This window comes from Lynx rufus, unplaced genomic scaffold (genome assembly GCF_022079265.1).
Source record: "Lynx rufus isolate CCGP_SWC_20201006 ecotype Redwood Valley unplaced genomic scaffold, mLynRuf1.p SCAF_2, whole genome shotgun sequence".
Taxonomy (NCBI): domain Eukaryota; kingdom Metazoa; phylum Chordata; class Mammalia; order Carnivora; family Felidae; genus Lynx; species Lynx rufus.
Genome location: NW_025814834.1, coordinates 158,148,377 through 158,174,546, shown reverse-complemented (window position 1 = coordinate 158,174,546; position 26,170 = coordinate 158,148,377). Strand labels below are relative to the sequence as shown.

The window sequence follows — 26,170 nt, the reverse complement described above, 5'->3', positions numbered from 1 at the left end:
GGTAGCTGTGATGAGTATTTAATTATTTACATGCAAATGCATGTAAAACTCAGAAATATTAAGACCAACACCTACGGCTGGTTTCACTGGGTTGTTGTAGCTTAGTTACGCATGTATAGTTTCACTAAAGACCTGTATTTGAGACATTTAACAAAATTAGCATTTTAATTATGAGTATTAAATTAAAATTATCATCACTGGGCACAGGTCTCGCTTAAGTAGCAGTTGGAGACAAGATATAGAGGATGTGGCTGCAGTGACCAGATGTTAGGGAGGCTGGATTTCTGAATTTGGGTAATGGGTCAGACACATTAGTATAATACCTGGCATGAAATAAGTGCTCAATAAATGCTAGTTGTTGTTAGTGTTATTATGATTATTAGGCCCTGAAGCCTTCATAAGTAAATAAAACTGACTTAATGGAGCACAAGTGTGGTGTTTATATGTACCAAGTAACTAATAAATGTGAGCTCACACGTACGCACGTGCGCACATGCACCCACACACACTTCAGTCTGCATCTTTATGGCAGGCTATTCCAAGCGTGTATGAAATGGAAAGGACCTTAGAAATAATATAATCTGGCTCCCTCAGGATGATGGAACTTGGGATTTGGAGAAGTAAAGTAGCTTGCCAAGTCACATAGTGAGTAGTAAAGTAGGAATTAAAATCTGCTCTTTTGCCCCAGCTGGGAAAGGTCTACTGTACCCACACTGCCCCTCTTCTCACCGCTTCATTTCCTACCCACCTATGATGAGGAGGGACACCTACACCACAGGGGCAGACTGCAAACATCTTGCCCTTCATGCCAAACATAGTTACAAGCTTTGGAGGGCAGCAATTTTGCCCTTCCTGGCTCCTCCCCTTTCTGCCTCCTGTTTGGTTCATAATGAAGATAAAACCCAAACACAAAAGGTGTAGGACTGACAAACATAGCCAGTCTCACTGGGTGGCTGTGGCTCAGTTGTGCTTGTTATAGATTCACTGAAAACTTTTGTTTGGAGCCTCACAAAATTAGCATTTTAATTGTGAGTATTAAATAAAAACCGCCATTATTGAACTCAGCTCTAGTTAGGTAGCAACTGGAGACAAGATATGGAAGATGTGGTTCTAGTGACCAAATGTCAGGACTGACAACTCTGTGGGCCAGCCAGACATTCTGTTAATCATACAAGGCCTCTTAAATCCTGCTTTTTAGTCATTCTTAAATAACCAGTGTTGCGCTCAGCTGTTGGCACAGAACATGTGACATGCACACTCAGGAACATTAGTAGACAGCTTCTTCTAAAATGGACTTGGGAAACAAGAGTGCAGCGTGAACATGGGGAAGCAAAAGAAAGCAAGAAAGTATGCGACCATGAAGCGAATGCTTAGTCTCCAAGATCAGAGGCTTAAAGAGGAGGATAGATTGAAACCTAAAAAGAAAGAAAAGAAAGATCCCAGTGCACTCAAGGAAAGAGAAGTCCCCCAACATCCTTCCTGCTTATTCTTCCAGTATAACACACAGCTGGGCCCACCTTACCACATCCTTGTTTATACCAATGTTATCAACTTTTCCATTAAGGCCAAATTTGACTGGGGCGCCTGGGTGGCTCAGTCGGTTGAGCGTCTGACTTCGGCTCAGGTCATGATCTCGCGGTTCATGAGTTTGAGCCCCGCATCGGGCTCTGTGTTGACAGCTCAGAGCCTGGAGCCAGCTTCAGATTCTGTGTCCCCCTCTCTTTCTGCCCCACCCCTGCTTGTGCTCTGTCTCTGTCTTTCAAAAATGAATTTAAAAAAAAAAAAATATATATATATATATATATATATACACATAAAAGCCAAACTCGACTTAATAGAATCAATGATGGACTGTGTATGCCAAGTGTGTCCCTTGTATAACTGACTGTAATGGCTGAAACAGAAGTTGGGGCAAAAGTATGGAGTGGCTCTAAGGATTGCCAAGGATCCAAGATTTGAACGATTACCATGCACACACAAAGGAACCTATGCAAATGACTTCTTAGTAAAGAGAGTAACTCAGCACAAGTATTACATTGTGGCCACAGTTGACCAGGATCTTAAAGGAAGGATCTGGAAGATCCCTGGAGTGCCCATCATGTACATTTCTAACCATAGGTACAACATTGAGCGGATGCCAGATGATTATGGAGCCCCTCGGTTCTAATTCTAACACTCTAAAGAGAGTTCCTCTGCCTTCCTTTACCAACTTTTTCTGTTGCCAGTTCATGTAGCAATACGTTATAACATGAATTATTCTCCTTCTTACCCATTTGCTCTGTTATGAGCTGAGTATGGTTAAATACACTCACTTTTGATGTTGTTTTGAAATTGATATTTTGTATCATTTTGAATTTTGTCACATCTTTTTATAAATCAGATGATTGCACACATAAAAAAATTAAAAAATAATAAAATGGACTTGGATTTATCTTTAGATCACTTAATTTCCATGCTGAGGAGTTCACATTACTGTCACCGTAATAGGCACTGTCATCATTGACTTTTCCGGTGACGTAGTGCACAGACTTCTGCTTGAACCCCACAAATTGAATTCAGAGAACTGGTTGCTGTAGTTGATCAAACAGTGGCTCCCAAAAAGATATGTCCACTTCCTAATCCCTGGAACCTGTAAATGTGACCTTATTTGGAAAAGAGGGTCATCGTAGATGTAATTAAGGATCTTGAGATCATTCTGGGTTACATGGGTCAGCCCAAAAATCCAATTTCAAAGTGTCCTTACACATGAAGACAGAGGCAAGGATTGGAGTGATGCACCGGCAGGCCAGGACTTCCCGGAGCCACCGGAAGCTGGAAGAAGCAAGATATGATCCTCTGCCTAGAGTCTTTGGGAGGTAGTGTGTCCCTGCTGACAACTTGATTTCTGGCTTCTAAACTCCAGATCTTTGAGAATTTCTCTTGTTTTAAGCCACCAAGTGTGTGGTGATTTATTATGGCAGCTCCAGGAAAGTAATACACACTTGCCAACTACAAGTCCGGGGCTTCCTAAATGAGAAGTGTTGGATGGGGCAAGGGAACTCAGAGTCAGTTCTGAAGAGCACTAGGGAAGTGGGTGGAGAGATGGGCGGGCCTCTGAGGTAGGAGGGGCCTCTGAGATTCTGGAGGAAGTGTTTACATATCCTCTGCACTGTGCTTCCATTTTAAAGGGACTGCTCATTTGCTTGTTTTCTCACCCATGCTTCCAGTCTTCCCTTCCTCCTATGTATGTGGTGAAGGGATGCCCCAAATTTGCCTTTTTCTTCTAACCTGTAGTGTAAGAACAATTTGAACCTCAGAGTCAACCATGTTAGCAAACAATATTTCTTAAATTGTTTTTTAACTATTTCTATTGTTAACTCAGCATTCATTTTCCCTTTACCATTCATTCTCACCCATTTGTCATATGACAGGCCAATGTTCTCTTAAGACTGGTAAATTCACTTATGGTGGATCAATCAGTCAAGCTGCACCCAGAAGACCACTCTTCAAAATTACTGGAACATTTGGTATTTCCAATATCAGAGTTTGCTAGCATCTGGAGAAATGCCTACTAATGTTCACACATTTGTGCATTCCTTCATTTGGTCTGTGAAGATGTTTGTTAGGCTTTGTGTGTGCCAGGCACTGTGTTGGGCACAGAATGCTCAGGTTCACAGAGCAGGCATAGTGCTGCCCTTCTGGAGCTGTGGGCACAGTAGCACATCTCGATCTTGACAGAGCAGACTTGGTGTTCTCTGAGATTAATTTGAGATCTAACTTCACTGGTTTTCTCTGGAACCCTTCCCTCTCCCGGCCTGCATCAAAGCAACCTGGACTCTCAAAAGAAAGTTCTAATATCAATGAGGGTGTCCACAGAGCTTCTGGGAACGTCCCCTCCCCACTCACCCTCCACTTCCACAGGCCATCTGGAGTACCTCTCCCCACCCCAAGTCAAGAAAGAGCCTGATTCAAAATCCACCAGCTGATTTGCACTGGATTTGTCACCCATGTGTAGCAATCTGAAGAGTTAGCCCTCTAAAAGGGTCATTTGAGCTATCATAACATAAAGAACAACTCTGACTTTTGCCCTAAAGTGATAACATTCAGAGTGGGAATTGTACTTACGGAGAGCTTGACTAGCCAGTTCCGCTTGTTTCTCACAAATAGTCTCTGCCTCTTCCCTCTAGCCACAACTTAGGTTTATTGAGATATTGCTCTGACCTGCACTGCTCTAAGCATATTTAGAAGTTATTAACTCATTTGCTCGGCCTAACAACCTGAGATCGGTGCTATCATTCCCATTTTACAAATGAAGAAACTGAGGTAAAGAGAGGTTAAGTTACTTCCCAGTTTTCAAAGTGGCAGAAAGGGTTTGGTAGTTTGGCTCCAGAGTCCACAGTTTTAAGCACTGTACCAGGCTGCCCTCACAGGGTCAAAGTATCAGGCATTGGTAACCTATGTGTGGCTGATGGTTGGTTAGCGAATCAGCAGTTGAACAACAAGAACCCAGGTTCTTTGACTACAGATACTCCTCTCTCCGCCCTGGGTCATATAAAAAAATAATTGTAGAAGAAAGGGAGATTGAAAAATAAAGTGCAAGGCAATGCAGTAAAGCCTCATTTTTCACTGATTTGAAAGACTTCTTGATCAGACAACACCCTCTCCAAAGTAGCCTTCCATACCCCACAGGGTGAGACCCAGCTGTGCTGACTTCTGCCTCTGAGCTTGCAGTCCTGAAGCATTGCCAGATGCAGTGCAGGAACCCTCAATACAGCAGCTCTTTATAACAGTTTGGGGAGGAAGCGAGCTACCGCGTTCCATCTATGAACAATCAGAGACACAAGTAACAGGAGAGTTTAACTAGAACCTTTTTGTTCCTCAAAGTCTCAGTATAAAAGTCATGCTTTTAGTTCATTACTGTGACAAGACGTGACAGTTAATTCACTGAGATGACTTCTAAACTGTGAAGGTGTGTTAGTAACCAAAATTTGGTTAGGACACATGTGAAATCATGTGGGATTTCTTTGGAGTACACAACACCTGGATACTGCATTCTTTAACGGAAGCAGGGTGTGGTTTGTGCATACAGGGTGGAGAGTTGTGGGTGCTCAGCAGGTAATTTATTTCCTGGTCATGGGCTGATGAGCACAAGGGTCCAAGGGCAGGCGGATCAAAAGAGAGGAGGACTGTGTGCCCAGGTGCTGTTTCTCTTACCCTAAGGCTGCCCGAGGCAATAGTTTTCATCCGGTAGGACACAGAAATGCTTCCCCTGATATACAGTGCCAGGAATCTAGAGGAAAACATGTCCTGGTTCTGTCTAGAACACTGGTAACAATTCCTGTGGAACGGCTTTCATTTTTTAAAAGAGAGAACTAGATGGCTATTGTGTCATTTCCACAGCCAACAGTTTATAGGTCAAGATGATCTGGAGCTAAGAAATGTAATATTCATTATGACACAGCATGACAAAGAGAGTTTTGTTTGGTAAAGAATTTTCCTTTAATCAGAGGCCCAGGAAGGATGAATATAAAAAGGTCTTTAGCATTCCAAGACAAATTAGATGGCCCCCTCTCTGTCTCCCTTTCTTATCTTCCTAATTATTTATTCTGCACCCCTTACCCACCCACCGACAAGAATGTAAACCACATGAAGGCAGGGATTTTTGTGTTTGCTCCTTGTGGTGTCCGCTGTGCCTTGCACAAAGCCTGGCACATGGTCCCTCTTCAATACGTAAACAAATAAAGAGTGAGTGAATTGTGATCTGAAGAACAACCCTCCCAAAAGAATTCATTTGTTAAAATAAGCTAGCGCATTGCCTATAAAGCAGCTTCCTTCATTAAGGACAGGCCTGTAGGTTGACTTGCGATAGAGTCTGTGATTCCAGCATCCAGCCTTAATGACATGGCTCTTCCACGGACAGCGCTCTCTGCTTCCCTCCACCAGTTGTTCTTCCCTGGCATTTGTTCTGGATCTGTAGTTATAGCTTTTCCTCCCGAGAATCCACCTGAGGAGAGGTTGTGTTTTTCTTACATTCAAAGCTTAGCAAATTGAGTAAAACCCACTTAGGCAAACACCTGACCATCTTTTGAATTGTAAGAGACCTGGAAGCTGAAGACCGAGGTTGCTAATTTGAGGGATGCCTGGCAGCTTGGGCCCAGCTTTGGGCTCAGCGTGGCTTTCCCGGGCAGTCAGGACTGTCTCTGGATTCTGTCCTGGCTCAGCAGAAGTGCGGGGCAATGCCAGAGCGGCAGGGTGAAATGGATCCATGGCGGGCCATCCGTGGTGGGCACCTGGAAAACCCTCCTTACCGTGTCCTGGCCCATCTGGCATTCTAAGATCCTAGGATTGCTCGAAACCTAATAAAAGGTGTCCAGAGGGCCCAGGGTTAACACGGCGTTGTTCCTCAGGTACAAGATTATGGTTTCCAATAAAATGATTTGTGAAGCCTGAGGTGATTTTGTGGGAGAAAAAAAGGAAGATTAAAAAGGCTGTGTCAAAATAGTGTTTTGATTAGACCAGAAGCATAATTCTAGAAAATGGAAAGTAGTAGAAATGTAGCAGAAAATGAGCCTGGGGCCTACCCTCCCGGGATGAACCGAGGTCATAAATCATCCCCTCTGTCCCCAATTTTTCAAGTGTGATGTTTTTTTCTACATTTTGTAGACTTAAATATTCTACATTGTGGAAAAAACAGCTAACGCACAATCCCTTACGTTTAAGCTCATATTATTATATTTGCCATCTTTTTAATTTGGGGAAGATATTTCATCTACCCTGTTTTGGAATATATATGATCTTGTGCTTTACTTTCTTATGAAGGAGGGGAGAGTAAATCAATAAGCTCCTTGGTTTAGGGGGAACTAATTACTAAATTTCCCTCCAGTTCTGCAGGCTGTGACAACAGGCTGTTTCCTTCCTGACAACTGAACTTTGCATCCCAACCTCCATTAGTCTTAATAGAAGCCATGCATTCTCTCCCCCTCGCTGTGATATAAGAATAATTTTTCCTCCGAGTGGAATAATGGTTGTGAAGTCATTTAGGTATTCACAGAAAAAAATAGCCTTTTGCTGTTGTTTTTTATTGATTCCCAGAATGAGGCTAAGAGTAACCCTGCTCCATTTTACCGTAAATACTATTAATCGAGAGAGGAGTTCTAGTGTAGAGAGACGATTGATTTGAATTTAAATGAGTTAATATTCAGAATTTCCATCAAGACTCAGATAAAACAACAAAATCATCCAGTGACTGTGGCTAAATTGTAGAGCTTCTGTTTAGACTGCCTGAACAAAAGCTTGCATTTTCAGTGCACCAGATATGAAAAAAGATCGTAAACAGTCCGCTCCCCAATCCTGTTGTACATGAGATCCCAAAAGTGCATGCTTCACCTCCACCATTACTGATTTATTCATTCCTGACCTCATTCCCAATGCAGCTCACCCATTTCTTCCACCTGTCCAGAACCAATGTCTTCTTTTAAATGAGAATTTTTCACTCCAGAAAAATAGGTTGACTTTTGAATTTGACAAAGTAGAGGTTGGAGTTATGGTGCTGTTTTAAGAGAAGTGGGGAGGCCAGATTCCCAATCTACATAATAATTCAACAGAATTTAAAGCTGTCTTTAGCACTTTGCATTAGAAGCAAGTAATTACCTCCAACTGGAATGAAATGAGGGTCAAGAATGGTTTCAAGCAATCAAGTGGAAGTGTTACTTGCTTTATTGAACATGCTAATACAAAGCTGTATTCAGAAGAGTTAAAGGAGAAAAATTCCTCCAACCCAAATTGCCTTGTGAGCTTTTTTGCAAGAGCGGGCCAGAATGTTGTGTAGCTGATAAAAAGTCTCGGTTGTTTAGTGTTAACACTTTAAATGACTTCACCTAGGAATTTTAGTGATTCTGGACTTATACTTTTGTATCTAATTTTAATGATGCGTTCTCTGTACCTAAGGATAAGTGCACATCCATTCTCTGTGCATGTAACTTAACTATGTATCTCAAATGGGTGTGCCTATTTCAAATGGTTAGCTTGGCATCCTACCAGATTATAAAATTAATTTAAGTAGATATGAATTATACAATTTTAGTAGGTGGAAATATTCGCTGAGTCAGTTTCTTCTTGTGAAATACTAGGCTTATAAACATACTTATCCAAACTCAAACACATTTTTTATTTACTCAGGCACCCATGATTCTAATCTGCATGGGCAGCAATTCAAATTCATAACAAGAATTTATTTATTAGCAACAATTTAACTTAGAGAGTAAAAATGCAATCAGATCCAGAATTCATGAATTTGCTTTTTCTTTCTTTTTTTTTCATTAGACACTAACCAAAGTCTAGGATGAGTACTTTATACACCTAGGTTGATCATAATATAAATAATTCTGACTTAAGAATTATGTCTTGTAGCTTTTTAAAAAATGTTCTCTATCATATAACAGGAAATAAGTGGATGTTAAACTTGGTTAAATGATTCAAAAAGACAATGTAAGTGAGACAAACTATTTAACACATCATGAAGTGGGCAGTCTCTATTTTCAAGGGTCCAGAGAACTGCAAAATGGGGTGGAAGCAGGAAGCTTTCATAGGATGAAGAATAAGGAACAGGAAGAAGGAAATTTAAGTGGATTAGGAAAAAGAAAGTAAACATAGAGCTCAGAGTTGGCTTGGTGTTTGGGATTGGCTGACTGGATAAACCATGTTCCTGGTCAAGTGCAGCAGCTACAGGGACATGAAAGTTCTCCAGGTCTGTTTGCTGGCATGACATCACCAGGCAGGAGCAGCTCCATCCTGGGCCTAGAAGTTCATTTGGACAGCTCTTTAAATAAGTACGTTGATTTTATTTTTTTATTTTTTATTTTATTTATTTTTTTGGTTTATTTTATTTTATTTTTTTAATAAAATTTTTTTTAATATTTATTAATTTTTGAGGGGGGGCAGAGAGAGAGAGAAGGAGCTGTCAGCACATAGCTCAACGTGGGGATCGAACTCACAGACCACGAGATCATGACCTGAGCCGAAGGCGGAAGCTTAATCATCTGAGCCACCCAGGCGCCCCTAAATAAGTAACTTTAAGTGATAGATTGTTAAAATTTAAATTAGATCATGGTTATTAAAAAGTTACAAAATTATTGAAGGTTTATAGTTCAAAGCCATCTGAAGTATTTAATTCACCTTAAAAGTTTTATCTTTTATCTTAAAAAGTTTTTTCTAGTACACATTAAAACAAACAAACAAAAGGGAACAGTTAGGTAAAACTAGGACTTTGGAAAAAGTGTTCAAAGCAGAGGAGAAAATTTGTGTGTGTGTATAAATTCCCCTCAAATCCCTCTCTATTGCACTGACACATTCATATTGTGAAGCAAGATAATTGGAGAGGATCTCTGGAAAAATGCAAAATTGTTAATTCTGCAGAAGTCTCCTGTAACCCTTGCTTGGCCCCCTTTTCATCCCCTGATGAGATGGACTTGATAGATCAGAGGAAAATTTGGGAAAGGGTAACAAATAAACCCTAAGAGTACATTGTTTACACATTAAGGGTTTATCTGCACTCACTCAAAGTCCAAAATGAACCGGATGTCCCTTTCCATCTTGTAACCAGCAAGGTTAAGTGCATCAAAGAAAGAGACAGCTGAAAGTTGTTCCAAGTGTTTGTAACGGCCAGGTTGAGAAGTACTTGGTGATACTTTCACCCACATTTCACTGACCGCACTCAGCCACATTATCCCGACCTAATGCAGTGGAGGTGGGGCAATGTGAGGCCAGCAAGAGGACATGAGGTGGGACTTACTTACAGTCTCTGCCACAGGACATTTGCTGACTCCCTTATGCTCATCCTACCTTGGCAGCCAGCTCCCTGTTTTCTCTCCTCTGAACCAACAAACCTCCAAAGAAAGAAAATTTCAGGGTGCCTGGATCGCTCAGTCGGGTTAAACATCCATCTCTTGATTTTGACTCAGATCATGATCTCATAGTTCATGAGTTTGAGCCCCAAGTTGGTCTCTATGCTCTCAGCGGATTCTCTCTGGGATTGGGATCTTTCTCTCTACCTCTCTCTCTGCCCCTCCCTGACTCATACTCTCAGTCTTTCTCAAAATAAATAAGTAAACTTGGAAGGAAAGAAGGAAACTTTCCAATGGGAGAGAAAGAGAGATTGAATGAGAACACTGGCTCTCGTACCATGCCCAAGAGCATAAAATTCCAGAGTGGTGCCGTATTTCAGTGTTACACACTCCAGGCCATCCTGCACATCATTTCTTAAAGACTAAAAAGAAAAGAAGATAGAGCAATCAAAATGAGAATATATGTTTACACTATTGAAATAACAACATAAATAAGAATGTAGCTCTCACTCTGCTTCCCTTCCTCTGGGTAATTACTCCCACTGTAGTGAGTATGATAAAGTGTACGTCTGACTCCCTTATTCCAGAAACACATTAAGAACCTTAAGCTTCCTCAATCTTAAGCCACCTGGTTATCGACCTTATCTTCATTTCTTAAAGGGTACCTACTATTGAGCCATTTCTTATTCTCCTGAATATTCGGTGACGTCGTGGTCATCAGCATGAGTGACACTTTCTGGGCTCGTCCAACCAACATTTTGAATGTCTTCCAAGTGCCAGGCCTTGTGCCAGCTTGTTTCTGAGGCTGCACTCCTCTCCAGGACTCATGGTCTAGCAGCGTCTGTCTGAGTCCAGACAAATACGCTATGGGAAACATAACCACTGTTTCTTGTAACCCACACCCTGAGGTGTGCTGCAGGGTCTGTGCTGAGCCATAAAATGGAAAGGTTCTCTGAGGTAAGCAAAGGTTTCCAATGCTTACTTACTGCTCCCAAATAGTCACATCCAGGATGGGATGGCCCATACATTAAAGACAAAATATTTGCTATTCTTATAGAAGTTAAGAATTGGGATTAGTTTTTCCCAAAGCAAACTTCAGCGCTCTCCAGTGTCTCTCAGACTTTATTTGGTGATTAGGGGGCAGGGGGGAGAACAATGTTCTGAACATTGACTGTTTGTGCCTATCTGGGGCTCACTTTTACCATCAGAGATGCTCCTTGCCGGCCATAATGCTGGCCCATAGTGGGTGGGCCTGGAGTGGGGGCAGTAGCTTGAGGAGGTATGCTCCCTAGACTCAGCTCTTCCATTAATTAGCTCTGCAACCTTGGAGGAGTCCTTTGGCCCCTGTGAGCTCCAGTTCCCTCATGTGTAAAATCAAATGCTTGGACTAGACATGGCTCTCCCAGCTGTGACACCCTGTTGTTCTAGCCTTCTGTATTTCTGCCTCTGTAATTGAGGTCAGCAGCCCTGTGTCATATGGGGTCTGCAGGGAGAATGTATTGGAGCAGTGTCACCAGGATGATCACCTCAAAAGGCATTCGCCCCACAGTGACTTGCCAAGAGAAAAACCATTGGACACATCACCTCTAGAACTCTTTGGCATTGTTTTTTTTTTTCCCCTACAACTTCCAGGTGTTCACTATGGTCACAAACTGAGAAAGGAAATAAATAATCCTTCTCCAGCCAGTAAAGCCAACAGGTAGAAAGGTTGGGTTTCTTTATACCCATGAATATGTCACTAAGATAGCCATGGCAAAGGATGCTTAGCCCATGGCTGACAGAGAGTCAATGGGTTTATAGAGAGAAAGTTATCAAAAGCAAAGAGTTGCCTGTCACTGGGAGCCCAAATCAGCCCAAGCAGACTTAACCATGCAATATTGTGAACTTATAGACCTAGAGTGTCAGAGGATGAGTCTCCCCCCGACATTTACACACATTTTGCAGACAAGAGAACTGAAGCCCAGAGAGGATGACCAGCTCAACGTGATGAACAATAGGCAGAACTGAGATGAAACCTGTTATCTTCTGACTCCTGACTCAGAGGTCCATAGTCTTATACTATCCTGCACTAGAGAATTCATAGACATACTCATGGAAACCTGAATATGTTGTCAAGAATAGTAGTGTGATGATAATGCCGATAATGGTCATTGTACATACCACATATTTATACTTTATGCATATCACATGTGTTACATATACACTCATACACACATACCCCATTTATTGAGTAGCCAACGTTAGCCAGGCACTTTGCTAGTCATTTGATATACCTGCTTGTGTATTTTACGATGACTCTATAAGATATAATCCCTTTATTATTATTCCCATTTTATAGGTGAGAAAATTGAGGCTTAGAGAGATGACATGACTCATTCATTTGATGACAAGTAGCCACTCATTTCATTGAACCAATTGTTTTAAGTTCTTACTGTGTACAGGCATTAAACTAGTCACTGTGGTGGAATTTAGAAATAAATTAGGAAAGAGCTCTGCCTTCAAAGAGATGACAGAGATGTCTGACATAAACCATACACTTATATAACAGCGATATAAAGGAGAAATAAGACTGATGTCAGAAGAAAGATCTGACTACATTCCAGGGGAATTCAGAGCAAGGGATGTATTTTTTTCATATTGAATGGATCAAGGGAGGAAAGACGAGTCAGGAGGTAGCTGAACTGAGCCTCAAAAGAAGGATAAGTAGCGGGCACTAAAACTGGGGTAGAAAGCCTGATCTCTGACCAGTACATGGCTACAACAAAGGGACAGTGAGTATAAAACCTTTAGTAAATAAGGACCCAATATGACTAATCTCATGAACCACTTGCTATAAAGAAATCTGGCTTTCTGATTTTGTTATACTGAAAAAAATGGGAAAACCATTAGAAAACTTGTGAAGTTGGTGTCCAAACTAAGAGCAAAGTGGAACCGACCCCAACCCCATGAGCATCTCTTCATAGGAGAAGAAACTAGAGCATTTTCCTGTACAGTCCACAGGATTTATAGTTGTAATAGGTCGTTGATTCTGAACCCAGAAATCTGAACACAGTGGGTCAAATCAACCTCCTAGAAAGAGAGGATCCACAGAAGAAAAAAGCCTGATGCAACACAATTAACCTACATCACCACTTTACAGAAGAGCGGTGGTTTGTCCCCCATGGAAGTAAGAACAAAAAGAGAAGATTGGGCTGAAACCAGTGTCGTGCTGGTAAATGTTTAAACACTAGTTCTTTTATTTTTAATGTGCATATATACATGCTTAAGTTTATTACATATTTTATTAATATAAAGGCAGCACACAATTTACCAGTAAAGATAAAATATCCAATACTCTTTGTTGTAAATTCCCTATAGCCGATTCGTTCTCACAGAATGCTTTCATGGATTTTTGCAAAATTCGTGTGTCTGTAGCCAACATCTGCTTGCAGTTAGTTGAGTGAGTGTAGTTCCACCATGAATGGGGTTCATATTTTTGGTTATTTAATGGGTTAAATGAAAGTGAAACAAAAATACCTGTGTTGGAACTTTACTCGCTCCTCAATAACACAAGAGACTTCTTGGCTGTATCAAACAGTAATTGTCAAATAATACTAGAAGACTAGTTTTTCAATTTTGTGCTATGCATGATATGACGGCTATAGACAAAACACATTTTTATCTACAATAGTAACATTTTCTCCATCACTTTGGTAACAATCCACAGTACAATAAAGTAAGTTCTGACTTGTAATATTTGCTTATTTCTGTGATACAAATACTCCCAAATGGCTGGTTTCCAGCTACCAATGAGATATCACTGAGTGCAGAGTAAGGAAGACAGGCATAAGAGCAGACCTTCTATGATATATACTCTACATAAAAGAACTTTGTCAGATATGTGGTTTGCAAGTTTTTCCTCCCAGTCTGTAACTTGTCTTTTCATTCCCTTAAAAGAGTCTTTCACAGCACAAAAATTTTTAATTTTGATGAAACCCAGTTTATCAATATTTTCTTTCATGGATCATGTCTTTAGTATCGTGTCTAAGAACTCCTCACATAAGTTTAGGTTCTGAAGATTTTTCTCCTATGTTTTCTTATAAAAGTTATAAAGCTTTCCATTTTTTATTTAAATCCACGATCCATTTTGAATTCATTTTTATGTGGTGTGAGGCTTTAAGTCCAGGTTCATTTTGTTGCCTATGGATGTCCAACTGTACCAGCACCATTTGCTTAAAAGATGATCTTTTCTCCATTGAAATTCCTTTATTTTCATATAACTTATCTTCTTGAAAGTTTGTTAGTAATGGTTGTGGTTTGACATCCAGCTCACAAAGTCCCTGAGAATTTGATCATGGGTTCTGGAAGCCAGTATGGGCTGGCCCCTGCACATTGTTGATTTAAACCATGTTGCACGGTTTTGATTTGGGGGAAAACAAGCAGTCATGGAGATGATTAGGGATGGTGAGCACGCACAAATACTGCAGTATAGAACATAAAACATTATAAAAGCTTTAGGGCCCAGAGGTGGCATTAGTACCATCTTGTAGAAAATTAAAACTCAAGTTTGAAACTCACACTCATTAGCTATGGGGAGAGGGAGTAAGAATTGAATGTAATTCCTACTATTCATTTGAAATTGCTTAATTAATAGGTTTCCTTCATACTGATTGCATGGCCAGACAGCTTGGTAAAGCAGTCATGGCTTCTGTGGTCAAACGAAGCTGGGTTTCAGTCTTGGCTTTGACATTTCCCAGCCTTGAAGAAACACCTCACTGACGTTTAGTCTCCCGTAGTGTTAAAATGGAGAGAAGAATCAAAAGCTGTGTCCATTAACTTATTGAATACTTGATGAACTCCAGGCTATGTAGAAAGGATGAAGGATATGGCAGTGAGCAAAGTCATCATGTTTTTTGCCCTCATAGAATTCAAAGTCCAGTGGGAAGGTAGACAATGGAAAATAAGCACACTAGTAAATAAAATGGTATTACAATTGTGTTAAGTGTCATAAAGGAAAAAAAAAAAAAGCAGATGCTATGATTCAAACAGTCAAACAAAAACCCCAACACAGTTCCAGTAACAGAGGTTGCTAAGTGGTAGCTATTTTTTTTTTTATTACAGATTTGGGTAAGTTTCAGAGTGGCACGGGCAAAGGTTTGGAGACCTCATTTGAAGGCCTATCAGTCATTTTTGCTGAGTATTGTAATGCCCACTTTGCTTATAAAGCTGAATTGGATGTACTTAAAGGCCCACTCCTGCTCTAAGAAACAATGACCAACAAATGTGTCAAGCAGGGATTTGTTACATAAAGACATAGATAAATTCAATCAATATGGTAGTCATTAGGCCTGATGTTATATATATTTATATTTTTAGTAACATTTTTCTAGCATAGTCCCTAGTCACTGTGCCCTTTTCAAAATGGACTAAATTATGAAAAAGTACTTAGGGAGCTAGAATCTGGAAACCTGGGACAATGAGGTGACTGCTGCAGTGTTTACCGATTTTATTTTCAACTATTATACATGTCGGATTTTGTTCAGAAGTACTTTATTGTTAATCAATGTTTTTTTGTAATGAAGTCCATAAATCCACAGTAAGTAAACATTCAAACTTGTTGATGTCCTTCTGCTTTCCTGCTTGAGTTTATGTGTTTTCATCAGAATCGAAGTCTTTTTTTTTCTTTTTCTTTTTTTTTTTTTTTTTTTACTGGTTTTCCACGAAGCCTCCCCTGACTTACTGAACAACCAGCCACTGTTGGCTGCCTGGAAGGAGAAGATGAGGGCAGGAGCTGTGGAGAGGCCTGAGTGCTTCTGCTTCTTGGCTGGCCCTTTTCTCCTTTAGAACAAAAGGATTCATCTTTCCTCTCTACCAGTAGGTCTGTTTTTTTTTTTCCAGTGGGAAGATGGAAGACTAAGAGGGATATGGTCAGGATTTTTTGTTTGTTTCCCTTCTTTCATTTTTTCTGATTGACAAATTAGGACTGTCTTATTGTAGAAAATTTGGAAAATAGCAGAAGCTACAAAGGATAAAATAAAAATTATCAGTGGTTCTATTGTTAGCAGAATTCTTCCCCCCAGACCTTGAAATACTGGGCATGATAATTCCAAAACTTCAGAGTTCAGCTCCGTTAAAGTCATTGCTTCTGTGTCTACCACAGTTTAAGACCAATGGTAGAAGCCATGTACCTATCCAAGGAACAGGTATGGCTTAAATATGGATGATGTGGTGTTGCAGGTATTATTCCAAGTACTTGACAGATTCATTTCTTACAACAACCCTGTAAGAGTCCTCCTATTACCCCCATTTTTCTAGAGTCACAGAGGCAGTCAGACACATAACCTAAATTCTGACTCAAGAAAACCAGTTCCAAGTCCACAGGCTAACTGACTTTCTTGGACTGCAGAAAGCTGACCTCCTCCACTCTCCCCAACACATCCCCTTCTTTGTTTCTTTGTCTCCATCCAGGCCTAATATTGACTTTCTTCCTATTGTGCCTTGTTACATGATACGCTCTATCACTCCTGTGAATGAAGAATCTGTTTTGTCTCTTTATCTTCTTGGAACTTTCCTTTCACTCACTTCTACTGAAGTCCAAGTGCATTTCCATGGTGTAAACTATAACTCCCAACTGTCTCCCCAGTTCTGAACATCTAGGCAGTTTTACACAAAGTCATCTGCAACCCTGAGCATACATTTGGGGAGGTGGGGGGGTCAGTGCTTAAGTGCACCTGTTAATGGTATTTCTGAGGTCATGGAAGCCAGCAACCCCTTACAATATTAGGAAGATAAACTATTTCTCTGATTTTTTTTCTGTGCATACAGTTTTTATAGTTTATTTTTATTTTTTCCTAACTTGAGATTTTGAAATATTTCAGACCTGCAGAAAAATTGAAAGTATTTTCATTAAATAGTTTTTACCTTTACCTTTATGTACCTAGTTTCTCAGGAGTGCCATAATAATTACTACAACTTAAGTGACTTAAACAACAGAAATTTACTGTCTTATAATATGGACTCTGAAATCAAGGTGTCAGAAGGGCTACGCTCCCTTTGAAGGCTCTAAGGAAGATTCTTCATTGCCTCTTTCTCACTTCTGGTGATTGTTTGATGTCTTTGGCATTCCTTGGCTTATATCACTCTGCCTTCATCGTCATAGCCTTCCCCCTGTGTGTGTCGCCGTGTTTCCTCTCTTCTTCTTATAAGGATAGCAGTCATATTGGATTTAAGGTCCACACAGTATAATCCTGTGTGCATGTCTGTATCTAAACTTCTTCTTTTGATAAGGACACCAGTTATGTTGGATTAGAGACCCATCTTTGTCCAATATGGCTTCATTTAAATTTAGCTAATTATATCTGCAAAGACCCTATTTCCAAATAAGGTCACACTCTGGGCTTCTGGAACTGCTTAACCCAGTACACATACATCCATTAATTATTAACATGCATGCATGCATGCATCCATCCATCCATCCCCACACACAATTTTATTGATCTATATAAAAGTTAGTACTAGACAGGATACTTCGCCCCTAAATACTTTGGTCAGCTGGTATCTGCTAAGAAAAAAAGACATTGTCCTGCATAATCACCATATAATAATGACAACATAATAAACTTAGCATTTGATACCATAATTTATCTAAGATACAGACAATATTTTATTTCAAAAGTATTCTTTATAGTAATAGGTTTTTTTCCAAATCTGGTTCTAATAAAAGATCAGACATTGCATTTATTTGTTATGTCTCTTTAGTCTCCTAGACTAGAAAAAAAAACTAGAAGAAAAACACACACCTTTTTTTTATGTCACTGACATTTTTGAAAATTCCAAATCAGTTAGTTGTCTTTGAAAATGTTCCATATTCCAGATTTGTCTGGTTATTTCTTCCTGATTCGATTCAGGTTAAATATTTTTGGAAAGAATACTACATAGGCGACATTGTATGCCCCTATTCTATCACACCAGGAGGCTCACAGTGTCCATTTGCTCCATTGCAAGTGATGCTAAACAGGAGTAAGGCGCTGAGAGCCTCCTCTCTCCATTGTAATGGGGTTCCCAATGATCCTCAGTTTATTTAATTCTTGTTTCATATTTTCTTTTAAAATTGGTCTATTTCTGTTCTAAACTTTTGAATTCCTGATTAGGGATGTTTTAAAAATACATGGAAGTGCTTTTTTTATGGACATTTAATTCAGTTTGGGATTGTGCTTCAGTTTTCTTCTGCTTTATAGTTTTGCATTGAAGAATTTTGACCCTCATTTTCCAAGGTCTTACTGTGACTGTGGGGATGTTATCTGCTGTTTTAACTTTGAATTATCTCCTATTTTCCTGGACCAGCATTAGCAGGTCCTGTGTAGCAGATTCTGTATAGACAGTGGTAAGGTTTGGGGGAGGCTCACTTGGTTTCCTAGTTCAAGAGCACTGTCTTTTGTTGATATAGTTAAGGGTACTTTTAAATAGGTCTTACTGGGCACCTGGGTGGCTCAGTCGGTTAAGCTCTGACTTCAGCTCAGGTCATGATCTCATGGTTCGTGGGTTCGAGCCCAGCGTTGGGCTATGCTCTGACAACTGGGAGCCTGGAGCCTGTTTCAGAATCTGTGTCTGCCTCTCTCTGTCTCTCTCTGCCCCTCCCCCACTTGTGTGCTCGCGTGCTCTCTCTCTCTCAAAAATAAATAAATAAAAACTTAGAAAAATTGCTTAAAATAGATCGCACCTTTTGTTGGGGGTGAGGAGTGCCTTCTCCTTTTCTGATGGACCCTTAATCTCAAACACTTGCTCCACTGCTTGACTCTACCACCGAGGCTCCAAGGACACCTCCCTCTCCCCAAGGAGGCACCTTTCCAACGCACCTTTGTGCAAGCCCTCCTTTTGTGACCCCAGTAGTGGTGCCTGATCCAGCAGGTTGTAGACCTTTGTCAGTGTTGATCCTCTCAGAGCGTGACATTTTCCTATCAGGAATGATTTTTACCTGTGTGCTGTGCCGTCTGTCCTCTGCCCCAAGCATTCTCCAGCCGACTCAGCTCCAGCAAGGTTTCAGTGAGGGCTCCGCAGACTCCAGATTTTTCTTTCCCTATCTCTGTGTAAATTGAGATTTGTAGCATTCTCTGTCTCCTAGTTATGCTGTAGACAGGGGTTATGGTGGTTTTATTTGCCTTCCTTATTGATCTCTATAGGTTTTGGAGGATATGTGTGGACAAATCCATATTTAGTTAATGTAGAGAAACTCAAAACCTGCATATATTTATTCTTACTTTCTTGGGGTTTTAATGTAAATACAATTGTATACCTTGTATTTTTTAAATCTGTAGTGGTAGCATAATTATATCTATGTTGTTCTCTTTTTTGTGGTTTGCTTTTTACATTTAACTCTTTAAATCTTCTGGAAGTATTCCTTGCTTTTTAAAAATTTTTTTAATGTTTATTTATTTTTGAGAGAGGGAGAGAGGCAGAGTGCTAGTGGGGGAAGGGCAGAGAGAGAATATGAGAGACACAGAATGTGAAGCAGGCTCCAGGCTCTGAGCTGTCAGCACAGAGCCAGCCCCGGGGCTCTACCCTACAAACCGCAAGATCATGACCTCAGTCAAAGTCGGATGCTTAACCGACTGAGCCACCGAGGCGCCCTGTATTCCTTGCTTTTGGCTTGCTTCTCTTCTGGCCTGTGGGTACAGTAGAACATAAGGAATCTTGGCCTAGTTTGCTTAGAAATGGAAGATGCTTAGAGAAAAAAAAGTGCAAACTGGGGCCTCGCCCAAATGTGGCTGATGCTTTCTGAAGCACAAAATGGACAGAGCCTAGATTATAAATTTCTTGCAAAAGCTGAGTGTCAGCCTTTTGGCACTTGAGGCTCTCATTTCTGCTGAGTGTTTTCAGAACGACTGCCCTTCAAAGCTGGCTGCTTATCAGATTTCTCAGAATAGCTTTATGGATTGTCACATTCTTAGTCCCTTTCTTACGTCCCAAATTCTCTATTCTGGTTTCATCTCTTCATGAGCAACTAAAACTTTCTTCTCTCCCAGGGCACTCAGAAGGAGTCTTATCTACAGTAGGTTCTCAGAGATCATTCTAACCCCTTGGAAAGCCTGCATCTACCTTGAGATCACAAGTGGTGTTACATCAAAAGCAGTTTATTTTTCTTTAGAGACTGATGAGAAAAGAAAGACACCTGAGCAGAAACAAGTCTAGAAGCACTGTGTGCTATGCAGCCTCTTGGAGGCCAACTCTGCAACAGGCTAAATAAGACCTCTTCATTTTGCTCAAGAAGTGGTAAAAAGGCAAGGCTATACATGCCCTTCTTGTGTGTGTGTGTGTGTGTGTGTGTGTGTGTGTGTGTACATGTATATATACATATGTATGCATGTATATCTGTATCTCATATGGGTATATCCAATAACAGCTACCCAAGTAGCCACGTGGGCATTGCCTGAAAGCACTTTTGAAGGGACTAGGTCATGAATTCAGTTAAGAATATGCATTGTATTGTAAATTCAAAAGGTCATCAGACCTTTTTGAAGTTCTGTGAGTTATCCTGTTTACCGTTTTTATTCATAACACACATATGTCCCTGGGATATAAATAACTAAAGACAGGGGACACTAAAATAGAATGATGGCACCCTCCCTTGGAAAAGCCCTTCAATAGTTTTCCTTGTTTGGGGGTAAGAAACAAATTCTTGGAGCCTCTAAGATCCTCCATTGTCTTCCCTGTGCCTGCTTCTCCAGCATCATCTGCCTTCCTACACACCTTGGTCTCTCGCCTCATTTCAGTTTCTTAAACATTCCATGTGCCTCTTGCCAACAGAGGATGTTCACATATGTGGTTCCCACTCTCTGATGGTTCTCCTTCCTTGAAAGTATCTATACTATCTCTTCCCTTAGTAATACTTGTATATCTTTGAGATCTCAGGTCAGATATTACTTCTTCTGAGAAGTCCTTGAATCCCATCACACATTTTCACAGTAACTTGTACTTCCAGGGTATTTCTTACAGTTATAATTTTACCTTTTTTGCAGGATCATTTCACTAACAATGTGCTCCTCCTTTACCAGACCATAACCTCCATGAATGGAGGAACAGAGTTGACTCTTGCCAATCATTGAGTCCCCTGTGTTTAGAACAAAGTCTGGCCCACAAGAAGTGCTGAGTAAAATTTTTGTTGGATGCATGAATTAATTGATCAATGTAAAGCAACTAACTGTCCAAAATGAAACAAATATTGAATAGTCATTTTAATCAGATAGACAGTGGGGTGATTTTTTAAAAAGCATTATTTGGTAATCTCTGAAAAAGATGTTGCAACAGCTGAACACATACATAGCCTGAGAGACAGATGGAAGAACTAAGAGAGAAAATTGAAGAAGAAGGTTGAAGAAAACATGATAAAAAATTCAGAGCTACTTGCTGGTTGTGTCTGAGAGCACAGTGTTCATTTCTAGTCACATCAGTGCTGCGAGGAGTTTAAAGACAGAGTGAAGAGAAAAGCTTGGGACGGGCAGCCTGGGTGATCCCAGATCAAATGTCAAGCACCTCACGGAAAGTTTAGAGACATAACAGTGGAAAGTCAAGAGGACTTGAAGGAGATGTAATTATAGACCCACAGCTCAATCACTGTATGTGATAATGCTGCCCACTTTCCTTTTAACAGAGACCTGTTTATGCAGTGCAGATCCTAGAGCAAGGTCCAGAAAAGCATATTTATGAAGTATTTTTTATTATCAATAACAACTAAAGGACCTCAAGGCATAGGATAGTGTTGAGTATTGAAATTGATATCTAAGGATAAAGCACTCTGGTACTGTGAATTAATTCTCTCTCTCTCTCTCTCTCTCTCTCTCACACACACACACACACACACACACACGTTTATTTTAAGAAAAGTATAAAAAATAGAGAATAACACAGAGATGGTGTTAATTTGATCTTTAAACCAAAATACTATATATTCATCCTGCATGGTAATCAGCCTTTTTTTTTAGTCTAAAAGAAATAGAAATATGACTGTTTCCACTCATTAGTGGATTCCACTGACTCCAAAGTGAAGATAGATTTATAATTCCTTAATGTTTACCAAGGGCTTTGAAGGGAATAGCTGAACATTGACTTTTTTTTAATATATATAAAGTTGTCTCTTGTACGTCATATGGGCACAGAGATGGAACTGGCTTCTCAAAGCATAGTTCTTGAAATAGATCTCTTCTAGCCTGTGAAAATTTGTGCACAGAATTATTAGGACATTTGTGTGTTTGGGAGTGTTTTTTTTGTTTGTTTTTTAGTCAAAGTAATCTTTTGATTTTAATTTTTTTATGGCAGTAACATTTTATTTTATTTTTTTGAAAGAAATCTATTTTATTGTAGCTGAGTGGTGAACTTATTTTAAGGAAGTGATTGTCCATCTTATAATTTATTATTTTTTGAAAGAAATTTATTTTTTTAATGTTTTTATTTTATTTTTGAGAGAGAGACAGCGTGAGCAGGGGAAGGGCAGAGAGAAAGAGAGAGACCCAGAATCTGAAGCAGGCTCCAGGCTCTGAGCTGTCAACACAGAGCCCGTCTGGGGCTTGAACCTATGAGCCAGGAGAACATGACGTGAGCCAAAGTCAGATGCTTAACCGACTAAGCCACCCAGGTGCCCCAAAAGAAATCTATTTTATTGTAGCTGAGTGCTGAAATTATTTTAAGTGATTATCTGTCTTAAAATTTATTTTTTAACTACTTATAATTTTTATTTCTTTCATCTTTTTAAAATGTAATTTATTGTCACGTTGGCTAACATATAGAGTATAAGGTATGCTCTTGTCTTTGGGAGTAGATTCCCATGCTTCATTGCTTACATACAACACCCAGTGCTCATTCCAACAAGTGCACTCCTCAGTGCCCATCACTCATTTTCCCCTCCCCCTCCGATCTCCCATCAACCCTCAGTTTGTTCTCTGTATTTAAGAGTCTCTTATGGTTTGTCTCCCTCTCTGTTTGAAACTATTCTTTCCCCTTCCCTACCCTTCCCCCATGGTCCTCTGTTAAGTTTCTTGAATTCCACATATGAGTGAAAGCATATGATATCTGTCTTTCTCTGGCTGACTTATTTCACTTAACATAATACCCTCCAGTTCCATCCATGTTGTTGCCAATGGCAAGATTTCATTCTTTCTCATTGCCAAGTAGTATTCCATTATATATATAAACCACATCTTCTCTATCCATTCATCAGTTGATGGGCATTTGGACTCTTTCCATAATTTGGCTATAGAGGGAGAAGATATTTGCAAATGACATATCAGATAAAGGGTTAGTATTCAAACCTGTAAAGCAAGTGAAACAAATAATCCAGTGAAGAAATGGGCAGAAGACATGAATAGACACTTTTCCAAAGAAAACATCCAGATGGTGAACAGACACATGAAAAGATGTTCAACATTGCTCATCATCAGAGAAATACAAATCAAAACTACATTGAGATTCTACCTCACATGAGTCAGAGAGGCTAAAATCAACAACTCATAAAACAACAGATATTGGCGAGGATGTGGAGAAAGGGGAATCCTCTTGCACTGTTGGTGGGAATGCAAACTGGTACAGCTGCTCTGGGAAACAGTGTGGAGGTTCCTCAAAAAATTAAAAATAGAACTACCCTATGACCCAGCAATAGCACTACTAGGAATTTATCCAAAGGATATAGGAGTGCTGATGCATAAGGGCACATGTCCCCCCAATGTTTATTAAGGACATTTATTTGTGAGAAGATTTGGTGAAAACAGAAAAGAAGGGAGTTAGTGGGAGACTGGGAACAGGTAACGTTAAGGAGGGGTTAAAGGAGGACTGTAATAGTGGAGAGATATTCCCACCATACTCCCTTATATTGTTAAAGGCTCAAATAGCCATATACTTTTCCAGCTGGAAAATAAACCAAATTTAACATGACCACCCAATGCTTTATTGATAATAGACTGAGATCACATTGTGAGTTCTCTAGCTAATTGGATTGCTGTGCATTTATAACCATTCCCATTAGAGCAGATACAGTTCTTCCTATAAAACCACCATGGAATTGTGCATAACCAAAGACTTGAGTTGGTCAGAATGTCTCTGAGCTTGAGAAGAGATAAGTAGGACTAAGCAAGATGGGGACTAAGGAAAAAATTCAGGACAGGCCTGAACTGAAGAGTGGGGAATCTTAATTATAGGATAGCCTGGTTAAGTGATCATAATATAGAGTAGGTTGGAAGTCTTGAATTCAGTAGGTAGGTAGAGGCTATCGGAGACATCTAAACTGTTTTTATAAAGACAGATGATTACTTTGAGTATGTCCTTTGCTCCACATCTTCACATGTACTTCTGTGATAGGCAGAATTAAATCCCACAAAAATGTTCCAGTAAAGCAAAGATGTCCTAATAAGTCTTAATACTCCCTACAACCTGTGAATATGTTACCTTACAATTCCTTACCTGACCTTACCAAAAAGGACTTTGCAGATGTGATCAAGGTTATGGACCTTGAGATAGGGAGATTATTCTGTATTACCCAGGTGAACCCAACCTAATCACAGGAATTCTTGAAAAGAACTTTTACAGCTGAAGTCAGAGGTAAAGGGAGATGTAACTACAAAAGAAAGGTGAGAAAGATGCCACATGACTGTTTTTGAAGCTGGATATTGGGGGCCAGGAGCCAGAGAATCAATGTAGTCTCTACAAACTGGAAAAGACAAGGAAATGGATTCTTTTTAGAGCGTCCAGGTGGGAACACATCCTTGCCAACCTCTTGATGTTGGCCCAGTGAAACCTGGACTGGACTTCTGCCCTACAGAATGTAAAGTAATAAAATATGTTGTTTAAGCCCCTCTATTTATGGTAATTAGTTCCAACAGCAATAGAAGACTAATACAATTCCCTAACCTGAGCCACCAACATCACTCCTAACTGGCTTCCCCACTTCCAATTCTGTCTTCCTACAGCCCACAATTGTTCAGAGATGTCCTCTGGAAAAATTCCAGATCCGTGGTATTTTCTAGCTCACAACTGTTCAGTGAATCGATCGCCCTTAAAATAAACCCAGAATTCTTGATGGCCACTCTTGAACCTCATACCATACTGTTCTTCTCCCACCCACCAATGGACACAGAAATTACCCCTCCTAGATAACTTTTTTGGCTTTTAAAATAATTGCTTCCTTGATCTTATTCAAAATTTAGTCACCTACGTGTATGTCACTGAATTGTATAATTTAGTTGTTTCAGTTTCTTGAACACTATATAAATGGAATAATACAGTAAATATTCCTTTGAATGGCTTTCACTCAGCACTGCCTTTGAGAATCATATGTTGCATGTAGCTGGAGTTTGTTCCTCTTCATTTTAATAATCCATCTCTGAACTCTTGGATTTGCTGTGTAAACAATCAAATCATCTGTGAACAAAGAAAATTTTATTTACTTCCCAAAGTACTTTTTTAAAATTTCTTATTCTTTTTTATTGCACTGTTTAAAACCTCTGGTACAGTGTTGGGGTATCTGGCTTGCTCAGTCTGTCGTGCATGCAACTCTTGATCTTGGGGTTGTGAGTTCAGGCCCCAGGTTAGGCGTAGAGCCTACTTAAGAAAAAAAAAAAAAAAGACCCCTGATACAATGCCAAATTAAAATAGCAACACCAGCAATTCTTTTCTCATTTTTTCTTTTCAGAAAGGGTTTAGCAAGATTACCTCATATTAGGTATTAAGTTTGTTGAAAGTTGTTTTGTTTCTCTAGATAGCATTTATCAGATTAACAAATTTCTCTTCTATATCTAATTTGCTAAATGTTTTGGACACGGATGAATGTTGATCTACTAAGGTGATCATTCAATGATTTTTCTTTTATACTGTTAACAAGGTAAATTATTGTAATTAATCTTTGAAAAATTAGGCCAACTTTGTATTCCTGAATTAAATCCCATCAGATCATGATGTGTGTGTGTGTGTGTGTGTGTGTGTGTGTGTGTGAGCGCACGCACACTGCTAGATTCAGTTTGCTAATATTTTAGTCAGGATTTTTACAACTATGATCATGAGTGAGATTGTCTAATTATTTTCTCTAGTATGTATGTGCTGATTGTATTTATTCATTTATTCTTATGCACAAGACCCAGACTGCTTTAATTATTAAAAATTATAGAACATTTAAACTTCTAATAAAACTAGTTCTCCTTCCTTGTTTTCCTTACAATTCTAGTTTATGAAATTGAAAATCAACTTACCCAGTTGCAGGAAAAAACAATGCTGGTGTTTTTGTTAGATTTGAATTAAAATTATGTTAGGGAAGATTGATATCTTTATGATTTTGAATCTTCATATCAAAAGATGTATTATGCCTTTTCATTTGTTCTTTTATATCTTTTATG

The 26,170-nt window shown here is 39.6% G+C and overlaps 1 protein-coding gene and 1 pseudogene across 2 annotated transcripts in view; both read left to right on the top strand.

The window, feature by feature from the left end:
- The window catches only part of ST6GALNAC5 (ST6 N-acetylgalactosaminide alpha-2,6-sialyltransferase 5), a 170,060-nt gene that overhangs the window by 70,053 nt on the left and 73,837 nt on the right, over positions 1-26,170 (top strand). The window lies entirely within an intron of this gene.
- Positions 1,306-2,198, top strand: LOC124516158 (rRNA-processing protein FCF1 homolog; annotated as a pseudogene).